Below are 12,228 nucleotides of genomic sequence, written 5' to 3'. Positions count from 1 at the left end.
AGGTTGTATTAGAAAAGATAAGAGGTTAAGACGATTCTTTGAAATAAGGGACTCTGCAGGTATAGAGAATGCTGTGTCATTTTCCTTGCCCTCCCTGTGCCTCTGGAGGGCAGGGGCCGGGAGGAGGCTACCTGAGGTGAGCGGGAGAGTGGTTCGGTGCACGCAGTCCCAGAAGAGGTTCTCACAAAGTGCCTCTATGAAAGATAGCCCATAAGTGGGCATCTGGCATGCAGAAGGCACTGACGGCCAGGTTACACCAGCGCCCACTCAGGTGAGCTTTGTCCTTTTCCTCCATTGTCAGAACTTTCTGAGCCAGAAGAAAGGAGCAAGGGAAGTGAAATACCACACTGAGACCTCTCCCCACTTCCCCACGAGTGGAAGAAAGAAACAAGCATGGAGTTGGATGAGAAAGTGAACTTTTGATATAAGGTTGGACTGAACTTTTTGAAACCTGAGAATGGAACTTCTTTTTATATCTGAAGGGTGATCCAAAAACTAGAGGATCTGCCCAAAATATGTTGCTGCACAGGAAAGGGAGATCCAAAAGATCTAAAGAAAAAGAAGAGAACTATTTCTGGATTGTACTTAACCTGGGTTGAGAGTCATCCCTCAAACTGAATGCAGCCTCTAGTCCTCACCAGATGTTAGCACCTGGTGGACCAGGAGGCATGTGGGATCAGAGAACACATCTGGGACAGGCTGCACACCTGCAGAACACTCCTGGCTTGAGGGGTTTATACCTCTTCCACCCTACATGGCTCTGGTGTCAGAGGTCAGCTCCACCAGGTGAAACCTATTGCACCTGTAGACAACTGGACATACTTCCCATGGCTGACAAGAAGGGCATTCCAATTTAAGCTGAGCTGCTTGCTCCGTGTCTGTCTCTGATATTTACCTATTCCCACATTAGACTTATCTCTAAACATCAGACTTTAGATCTCTGTAAAAGTTTTCCTATAACTTTAGCATGCATAAGAACCCACTGGGGTGCTTGTTTACAATGCGAATTTCCAGTCCCCTCTCCCTCGAGATTCTGATTTAGTAGGTGACCTGTAGAAAACAGTCTGGAAAACAGTGCTCTAGAAAACAGTGCTGTCTAACAGAACATTCTACGGTGTTGGAAATGTTTTATCCCTGTGCTATTCAATACAGTAGGCACTTGATATGTGGCTAGGGTGACCAAAGAAGTGAATCTTAAATTTTATTCAGTTTTAAACAATGTAAATTTAAAGAGCTACCTGTGACTAGGGCCGCCGTCCTGAACAGCACTTTAAAAAGCTTAGGGCTTTGCTATTCAGAGTGCACAGCAAACCAGCAGCAGCACCTGAAGGTTTGTTAGAAATGCAGAATTTCAGGTCCCACTGTGGACCTACTGAATCAGAATCTGCAATCTAACAAGATCCCCCAGGCGGGACTTCCCTGGCGGTCCAGTGGTAGAGTCCACGCTTCGAGTCCCCGTGCGAGCAGCGCCGCCACCGCCTCCTCCAGCCGGAGCCAGTGGCACAGGTTGCGCTGCCGTGAAGTGGTTCTCGCAGCCGCGGCGGCGGCACCGGACCGAGCCCGGGGTCCGCGCTGGTTGAGGAAGCCCAAACTCGCGGAGGGGAATCCCTCTCGCTTCACCCCAGCCCCCGGCTGCACCCGCGGTGGGGCAGGGACGCTCCGCCAGCCCGCGAACCGCAGAGGCGGCCGCCGCGACCAGACCCACACGTGCCCCTCCCGGGCAGGAGGAGGAAGGAGCGAACAGGGCACCCCGCATCTGGAGGGGACAGCCGCGCGCCCCGCCCCTGCGTCCAGAGCTAGAGAACTCCGAGCCTCCCACCAGGCAGAGCGCGGAGGAGCGGACTGTGCACCCCGGGACCGAGGAACCTTGCACTCCTGACCCCTTGGCAGTGGCCGTCCGGGCCCAGCGGTGGGCACCGCGTGCAGCTGCACCCAGCCTGCCGCCCAGGCAGGGGCGCCAGGGCGGGGCTGACCTGCCAACAAAGTTGCGGACAGCGTGGGAGACGCCAGCACCCCCTTTCGCCATCTCCAGCTCATGGACGAATGATTCTGCCTGTCTCACCAAGGATTGATGCTACAGAGTAAGGAAACTGCTCAAAGAACTCATGCAAGTGGAACTTACAGCTTCCTTGATCAGACTCAACATTCAGACATCAAAGTAGACTGCAATACCTGTGTGGAAATAGAGGACAGAAAGCTGTGTGGAGGACAGGCTCTTGGTGCTACAGCCAGGCGTCAGGGCTGTGCCACTGAGGTGGGAGAGCCAAGTTCAGGACACTGGTCCACAAGAGACCTCCCAGCTCCACGTAATATCAAATGGCGAAAATCTCCCAGAGATCTCCATCTCAATGCCAAGACCCAGCTCCACTCAACGACTAGTAAGCTACAGTACAGGACACCCTATGCCAAACAACTAGCAAGACAGGAACACAACCCCATCCATTAGCACAGAGGCTGCCTAAAATCATAAGGCCACAGACACCCCAAAACACACCACCAGACGTGGACCTGCCCACCAGAAAGACAAGATCCAGCCTCATCCACCAGAACACAGGCACTAGTCCCCTCCACCAGGAAGCCTACACAACCCACTGAACCAACCTTAGCCAGTGGGGACAGACACCAAAAACAACGGAAACTACGAACCTGCAGCCTGCGAAAAGGAGACCCCAAACACAGTAAGTTAAGCAAAATGAGAAGACAGAGAAACACAGCAGATGAAGGAGCAAGGCAAAAACCCACCAGACCTAACAAATGAAGAGGAAACAGGCAGTCTACCTGAAAAAGAATTCAGAATAATGATAGTAAAGATGATCCAAAATCTTGGAAATAGAATGGAGAAAATACAAGAAACGTTTAACAAGGACCTAGAAGAACTAAAGAGCAAACAAACAGTGATGAACAACACAATAAATGAAATTTAAAATTCTCTAGAAGGGATCAATAGCAGAATAACTGAGGCAGAAGAATGGATAAGTGACCTGGAAGATAAAATAGTGGAAATAACTACTGCAGAGCAGAATAAAGAAAAAAGAATGAAAAGAATTGAGGACAGTCTCAGACACCTCTATGACAACATTAAATGCACCAACATTCGAATTATAGGGGTCCCAGAAGAAGAAGAGAAAAAGAAAGGGACTGAGAAAATATTTGAAGAGATTATAGTTGAAAACTTCCCTAATATGGGAAAGGAAATAGTTAATCAAGGCCAGGAAGCACAGAGAGTCCCAAACAGGATAAATCCAAGGAGAAACATGCCAAGACACATATTAATCAAACTATCAAAAATTAAATACAAAGAACAAATACTAAAAGCAGCAAGGGAAAAGCAACAAGTAACACATAAGGGAATCCCCATAAGGTTAACAGCTGATCTTTCAGCAGAAACTCTGCAAGCCAGAAGGGAGTAGCAGGACATATTTAAAGTGATGAAAGAGAAAAACCTACAACCAAGATTACTCTACCCAGCAAGGATCTCATTCAGATTTGACGGAGAAATTAAAAGCTTTACAGACAAGCAAAAGTTAAGAGAATTCAGCACCACCAAACCAGCTTTACAACAAATCCTGAAGGAACTTCTCTAGGCAGGAAATACAAGAGAAGGAAAAGACCTACAATAATAAACCCAAAACAATTAAGAAAATGGTAATAGGAACATACATATCAATAATTACCTTAAATGTAAATGGATTAAATGCTCCAACCAAAAGACATAGACTGGCTGATTGGATACAAAAACAAGACCCGTATAAATGCTGTCTACAAGAGGCCCACTTCAGATCTAGGGACACATACAGACTAAAAGTGAGGGGATGGAAAAAGATATTCCATGCAAATGGAAATCAAAAGAAAGCTGGAGTAGCAATTCTCATATCAGACAAAATAGACTTTAAAACAAAGACTATTACAAGAGACAAAGAAGGACACTACATAATAATCAAGGGATCAATCCAAGAGGAAGATATAACAATTGTAAATATTTATGCACCCAACATAGAGCACCTCAATACATAAGGCAAATACTAACAGCCATAAAAGGGGAAATCGACAGTAACGCAATCATAGTAGGGGACTTTAACACCGCACTTTCACCAATGGACAGATCATACAAAATGAAAATAAATAAGGAAACACAAGCTTTAAATGATACATTAAAAAAGATGGACTTAATTGATATTTATAGGACATTCCATCCAAAAACAACAGAATACACATTCTTCTCAAGTGCTCATGAAACATTCTCCAGGACAGATCATATCTTGGGTCACAAATCAAGCCTCAGTAAATTTAAGAAAACTGAAATCGTATCAAGTATCTTTTCCAACAACAACACTATGAGACCAGATATCAATTACAGGAAAAAATCTGTAAGAAATACAAACACATGGATGCTAAACAACACACTACTTAATAACCAAGAGATCACTGAAGAAATCAAAGAGGAAATCAAAAAATACCTAGAAACAAATGACAATGAAAACACAACGACCCAAAACCTATGGGATGCAGCAAAAGCAGTTCTAAGAGGGAAGTTTATAGCTATACAAGCCTACCTTAAGAAACAAGAAACGTCTCAAATAAACAGCCTAACCTTAAACCTAAAGCAATTAGAGAAAGAAGAACCAAAAAAACTCCAAAATTAGCAGAAGGAAAGAAATCATAAAGATCAGATCAGAAAAAAATGAAAAAGAAATGAAGGAAACGATAGCAAAGATCAATAAAACTAAAAGCTGGTTCTTTGAGAAGATAAACAAAATTGATAAACCATTAGCCAGACTTATCAACAAAAACAGGGAGAAGACTCAAATCAATAGAATTAGAAATGAAAAAGGAGAAGTAACAACTGAAACTGCAGAAATACAAAGGATCATGAGAGATTACAACAAGCAACTATATGCCAATAAAATGGACAACCTGGAAGAAATGGACAAATTCTTACAAATGCACAACCTTCTGAGACTGAACCAGGAAAAAATAGAAAATATGAACAGACCAATCACAAGCACTGAAATTGAAACTGTGATTAAACATCTTCCAACAAACAAAAGCCCAGGAGCAGACGGTTTCACAGGCGAATTCTATCAAACTTTTAGAGAAGAGCGAACACCTATCCTTCTCAAACTCTTCCAAAATATAGAAGAGGGAGGAACACTCCCCAACTCATTCTACGAGGCCACCATCACTCTGATACCAAAACCAGACATGTCACAAAGAAAGAAAACTACAGGCCAATATCACTGATGAACATAGATGCAAAAATCCTCAACAAAATACTAGCAAACAGAATCCAACAGCACATTAAAAGGATCATACACTATGATCAAGTGGGGTTTATCCCAGGAATGCAAGGATTCTTCAATATATGCAAATCAATCAATGTGATACACCATATTAATTAACTGAAGGAGAAAAACCATATGATCATCTCAATAGATGCAGAGAAAGCTTTCGACAAAATTCAACACCCATTTATGATAAAAACCCTCCAGAAAGTAGGCATAGAGGGAACTTTCCTCAACATAATAAAGGTCATATATGACAAACCCACAGCCAACATCATTCTCAATGGTGAAAAATTGAAACCATTTCCACTAAGATCAGGAACAAGACAGGGTTGCCCACTCTCACCACTATTATTCAACATAGTTTTGGAAGTTTTAGCCACAGCAATCAGAGAAGAAAAAGAAATAAAAGGAATCCAAATTGGAAAAGAGGAAGTAAAGCTGTCACTGTTTGCAGATGACATGACACTATACATAGAGAATCCTAAAGATGCTACTAGAAAACTACTAGAGCTAATCAATGAATTTGGTAGAGTAGCAGGATACAAAATTGATGCACAGAAATCTCTTGCATTCCTATACACTAACGACGAAAAATCTGAAAGAGAAATTATGTAAACACTCCCATTTACCATTGCAACAAAAAGAATAAAATATCTAGGAATAAACCTACCTAAGGAGATAAAAGACCTGTATGCAGAAAATTATAAGACACTGATGAAAGAAGTTAAAGATGATACAAATAGATGGAGAGATATACCATGTTCTTAGATTGGAAGAATCAACATTGTGAAAAGGACTCTACTACCCAAAGCAATCTACAGATTCAATGCAATCCCTATCAAACTACCAATGGCATTTTTCACAGAACTAGAACAAAAAATTTCACAATCTGTATGGAAATACAAAAGACCCCAAATAGCCAAAGCAATCTTGAGAAAGAAAAATGGAGCTGGAGGAAGCAGGCTCCCTGACTTCAGACTATACTACAAAGCTACAGTAATCAAGACAGTATGATACTGGCACAAAAACAGAAATATAGATCAATGGAACAGGATAGAAAGCCCAGAGATAAACCCACGCACATATGGTCACCTTATCTTTGATAAAGGAGGCAAGAATATACAGTGGAGAAAAGACAGCCTCTTCAATAAGTGGTGCTGGGAAAACTGGACAGCTACATGTAAAAGAATGAAATTAGAACACTCCCTAACACCATACATAAAAATAAACTCAAAATGGATTAGAGACCTAAATATAAGGCCATACACCATCAAACAGAGGAAAACATAAGCAGAACACTCTATGACATAAATCACAGCAAGATCCTTTTTGACCCACCTCCTAGAGAAATGGAAATAAAAACAAAAATAAACAAATGGGACCTAATGAAACTTAAATCTTTTGCATAGCAAAGGAAATCATAAACAAGACGAAAAGACAACCCTCAGAATGGGAGAAAATATTTGCAAATGAAGCAACCGACAAAGGATTAATCTCCCAAACATACAAGCAACTCATGCAGCTCAATATCAAAAAAACAAACAACCCAATCCAAAAATGGGCAGAAGACCTAAATAGACATTTCTCCAAAGAAGATATACAGATTGCCAACAAACACATGATTGAATACTCAACATCATTAATCATTAGAGAAATGCAAATCAAAACTACAATGAGATATCATCTCACACCGGTCAGAATGGCCATCATCAAAAAATCTAGAAACAATAAATGCTGGAGAGGGTGTGGAGAAAAGGGAACACTCTTGCACTGTTGGTGGGAATGTAAATTGATACAGCCACAATGGAGAACAGTATGGAGGTTCCTTCAAAAACTAAAAATAGAATTACCATACGACCCAGCAATCCCACCACTGGGCATATACCCTGAGAAAACCATAATTCAATACAATACCCAGGACATAATTCAATACAATAACCAGGACATGGAAGCAACCTAAGTGTCCATCAACAGATGAATGGATAAAGAAGATGTGGCACATATATACAATGGAATATTACTCAACCATAAAAAGAAACGAAATTGAGTTATTTGTAGTGAGGTGGATGGACCTAGAGTCTGTCATACAGAGTGAAGTAAGTCAGAAAGAGAAAAACAAATACTGTATGCTAACACATATATATGGAATCTAAAAAAAAATGGTCAGAAGAACCTAGGGGCAAGATGGGAATAAAGATGCAGACCTACTAGAGAATGGACTTGAGGATACGGGGAGGGGGAAGGGTAAGCTGGGACAAAGTGAGAGAGTGGCATGGACATATATACACTACCAAACGTAAAATAGATAGCTAGTGGGAAGCAGCCGCATAGCACAGAGAGATCAGCTCGGTGTTTTGTGACCACCTAGAGGGGTGGGATAGGGAGGGTGGGAGGGAGGGAGATGCAAGAGGGAAGAGATATGGGGACATATGTATATGTATAGCTGATTCACTTTGTTATAAAGCAGAAACTGACACACCATTGTAAAGCAATTATACTCTAATAAAGATGTTTAAAAAAAAAAGACTCCATGCTTCCACAGCAGGAGGCACGGGTTCGATCCCTGGTCGGGGAACTAAGATCCCGCATTGCCCGCCGCGCAGCCCCCAAAAATAAATAATAAATAAATTTAAAAAAAAAGAAAAGAAAAACAAATATCGTATATTAATGCATGTATGTGGAACCTAGAAAAATGGTACAGATGAGCCAGTTTGCAGGGCAGAAGTTGAGACACAGACGTAGAGAATGGACATATGGACACCAAGGGGGGAAAACTGCGGTGGGGTGGGGATGGTGGTGTGCTGAATTGGGCGATTGGGATTGACATGTATACACTGATGTGTATAAAATTGATGCCTAATAAGAACCTGCAGTATAAAAAAACAAACAAACAAAACAACTAATACTATACTTTCATTGGGTTATTTGTATGGAAATATGTTAATATAAATGTTTCAGACATTATATGAAATTTCTAAAAATCTTATATTTGTATTTGTATGGAAATATGTATGGAAATATGTTAATATAAACGTTTCAGACATTACATGAAATTTCTAAAAATCTTATATGTTCTGGTATAATGTTGTAAGTAATAATCCTAGTTATTACTTTAAAATGTATATCTCAGAAATAACTAATTTTCTTGTCAACTGCATTATTATGAACTTTCATCAAATCTTTAACAGTGGTCATTTTTAAGTCTTTTGTCATTTACAGACAGTTCTGGGTGTACTCTGATGCTTTTGCAAATATGTTCCTATAAAAGGCTTTCATCTTCAAGAAATTCATGGAAAAGACTCTGACAAGTACAGGTTTCTGGTAACTGACTGTACTGCTGAACTGAATGAATAAGCATTTTCAGAACTCTAATGAAAAACTGATGAACTCATAAAAGTGCTAACAAAAGATCAAGATGAAAAAAAAATCAGTTACATGGGACTGAGTGAACTGATGAGGATGAGTATAATTTCTGTGACTTTCTGTCTGAATTAAAAAAAAAAAAAATCTCACAAGGACTCAGAGGCATAGAATATACAAATCAATTTTCACTGCAAAGTAAAGGAGCTGTTACAGTGGAGGATTACTGGACTGAATGTCAATATTATGACATAGTATGAGTGTGTTTCATGTTTGGTAATTGCAATCATTGTTGCTTTTGTTGTGGTCATCCATGTACAATGCTTGGTGTCAGTCTATTTATCTCTTGTAAAAATAAAATACAGTGTGTGTGTGTGAAAAAAAAAAAAAAAAAAAAGATCCACAGGCAATCGATAAGTCACTTTCGAGAACATTTTGGTGCCTCATTGAGATCTCCCATTCCTGAACCACCTGCTGTTAACACAGCTCTCTTATTCTAGATGCATTCTAATAGCCAACTGTATAATGATCTAATCTAGCTCTTACCCAGAATATGGGATTCTGATGTAACTAGAATTATTGGTCTAGAAGAAATGAGGTGTGTGTGTGTGTGCGTTGAGAGAGAAAGAGGGAGAGAGAGTTATGAAGGGAGGTTGTAGTCAAGTTAGAAAGGGTCCTAGATGCTAGCCAGGGGTTTACACCTTATTCTTTGGGCAACAGAGAACCATCAAAAGCTGTTAAGCAGGCAAGTGATATAAGCAGAGTTATATATTTTACGACGATAACGCATGGAAGCGTGGAGGATGGAGTGGAGGAGGTGGCTCGCCACACAGGTATCTCCATTGTCCGCTGGGTCTTATATCAATATTAAGCATTACTACAGGGAGTAGCACTGGCTACCTTATCTTCTTGTTAGATTTGAGGAACAGCAAATATTTAGGACTTATAGGATCTATCTATTCTCCAACATCAATGTCCACAAGTATCCAACCCAGATCTTCAGAATAATATAGTACTCGTTATCTCTGTTCTTGAGAGGAAATAAACACTTATTGCATTTCAATCCTAAAGAGATTATTTCTCAGTGATAAACCAAATGTTCACCATTTTTAATAGTGAACTCCTTGGGATCTGATTCACCACTGAAACAATTGTTTACTTCTAAAGTATGATTTTTAAACATATCACTTTAAGACTAAAAGTATAGGTAGGGACTTCCGAGGTCGCCGGCGTTCCGGAGCCCAGACGCAGCCTCTGAGTCGCCCCGCATCTTCTGTTCGGTCAGCGTCGTGAGGGTCTCGCCGGGGCGTGTCGTCCGCGCCGCTCGGCCAGTTGTACCCCTGTGCGCTCGCCCCGCCGCCCGGCCTGCGGAGCTCCCGCCCGTGTCCCCCAGCGGGTCCGGGCACCGCCTCGATGGCGGCTCCGCCGGACGCGCAGGCTGGACCGCAGCCCGCACCCCGAGCTGACGGCGTCATGAGGCACCTGCCGTACTTCTGCCGCGGCCAGGTGGTGCGGGGCTTCGGTCGCAGCTCCAAGCAGCTGGGCATCCCCACAGCTAACTTTCCTTAACAAGTAATAGATAATCTTCCAGCTGATGTATCCACTGGCATTTATCATGGTTGGGTCAAGTGTTGGAAGCGGAGACGTCCATAAGATGGTGGTGAGCATAGGATGGAACCCATACTACAAGAATACAAAAAAGTCCATGGAAACTCATATCATGCATACTTTCAAAGAGGACTTCTATGGGGAACTTCTCAATGTGGCCGTCGTCGGCTACCTCAGACCAGAAAAGAACTTTGATTCTTTAGAGTCACTTATTTCAGCAATTCAAGGTGATATTGAGGAAGCTAAGAAACGACTAGATTTACCAGAACATTTGAAACTCAAAGAAGACAATTTCTTCCAGGTTCCTAAAAGCAAAATAATGAATGGCCACGGATGGAAAAGCATCTTATTTATTCATTCACTGTTTTCTAATATTTTACTGCTCATAAATCTACAGTCTCATCTTGGTTATGTTTTAAAAATCAAACATTTTCCTACAGCTGTGAATTAAACAGTACAGTGTAGTTACCATATTATGTTCCAACTGTTCAATTAAACCCATCATGTTACAGTACTAAAAAGGTTCATTTTAAAAATCAAGATTCTTTTTTATGTAATATGCTGATTAAAATGTACACTCGAAAGGTCTTAAGTGTTTTTTAACTTAAGATGTGTACTAGTATTGTAATTTTCCAAGTAGAAGTGTCCCTAAAGGCCACTTCCTATAAGATTTTCCCCAGTAAATGATGAGGCAAGCAATTCTAAGATCTTTCACAAAATATCTATTCATCTAAAATGGAGAGATGAATCCTCCTGCCTATACAAACAAGCTAGCTATTAGAGGGTGGTCGGGGTATGCTACTCTTAGGATTTCAGAGTATCTTCAAACTGAAATCTCAGTGTTCTCAGTATGAAAAACCTCAGATCAGATGCTTATATTGTAAGGAAAATGCTATTCGCCCAGTAAACCCAAAAAAGCAAATGGATGAAATGAAATATATATAAATATGGGTAACAGGCAAGTCACTAGTTTGAGATGAGAACTATAATTCTCATGGTAAAATTTTAGCATGCATGTACTGTGTAGCATGCTCTGCTAATCAGAAGGCTTATAAAAGTAACTATATCAAGCAGAGGTTTGACAGTTTATTACAAACCTAAGGGGAAAAATCCAGACTTCGTATTTTTGATATTTTGTGCATTTATATATTATTATAGACATAAAGACTTGTGAAATTTCATTTTAATTAGTCATTTCCTTTAAGGGCTCAAATCATTGTACTGGGTTCCATTTTTGTTACAGCTGCCTCAGTTCTAATTGGTCTAGACTCTCTCCCTATTAATTTTTTTGCTTTTCTTTTAAAACAGTAAAATGACTGTTTTTCGAATCTCTAGGTCTCATTTTTGTGTTGTATAACACTTCTCTCTTTAAGAGTAGATATTCTTCAACATTTTTCTTAACCTCTGTTTTCTGTAAACAATTGTCAGTGTCAGTTTTTCCATTTAGAATATCCAACTCTACATTTACAAAATGTAGAGTTTCATCTGCGTCTGTATCTGCCATCCCATCCCTTCACTATATGAAGAGTGATTAAGGGCATATCTCTTGCATTTTAGAAAAAACACCCAAAACTTCATCTGTAGGTTTCCTCAAAGTTTAAATGAACACCTAGCAGTTCATTTATATATACCAGTTTCTTAAACAACACAAAATACTTGTTTCTCCCCTAGGGAAACTATTTAAGAGCCAACTAAACTATGAAATACAAAGTTATTTGTTTTTAATGTAATTATATGTTCCTGAGCAAATGCAAACTGTTGTAGTTGTGTGTGCACAATGTAATTTAAGGCTAAAGAGTGCTATCTAGAAGATAATTTTAAAGATAACTCATTATAAAACCATTTCCCCTAATCTGCATAAATGAGAGAACTGATTTTAACAAAACTGTTTATATAATATTTAGAAAAACATCTAAAGCTAATGTTGGAGAAGGAGCAAGCAGGAATACATTCAGTTGGATTGTTTTGACTTTTT

At 40.3% G+C, this 12,228-nt stretch overlaps 1 protein-coding gene and 1 pseudogene across 4 annotated transcripts in view; one reads left to right on the top strand and one right to left on the bottom strand.

The window, feature by feature from the left end:
• Positions 1–12,228, bottom strand: part of MTHFS (methenyltetrahydrofolate synthetase) — a 316,186-nt gene that overhangs the window by 242,545 nt on the left and 61,413 nt on the right. The gene's annotated exons all lie outside the window — the stretch shown is intronic.
• On the top strand, positions 2,072–10,704 carry LOC137767648 (uncharacterized; annotated as a pseudogene).

Source organism: Eschrichtius robustus, chromosome 1, assembly GCF_028021215.1.
Source record: "Eschrichtius robustus isolate mEscRob2 chromosome 1, mEscRob2.pri, whole genome shotgun sequence".
NCBI lineage: Eukaryota > Metazoa > Chordata > Mammalia > Artiodactyla > Eschrichtiidae > Eschrichtius > Eschrichtius robustus.
This window is presented reverse-complemented; position numbering and strand designations above follow the sequence as displayed.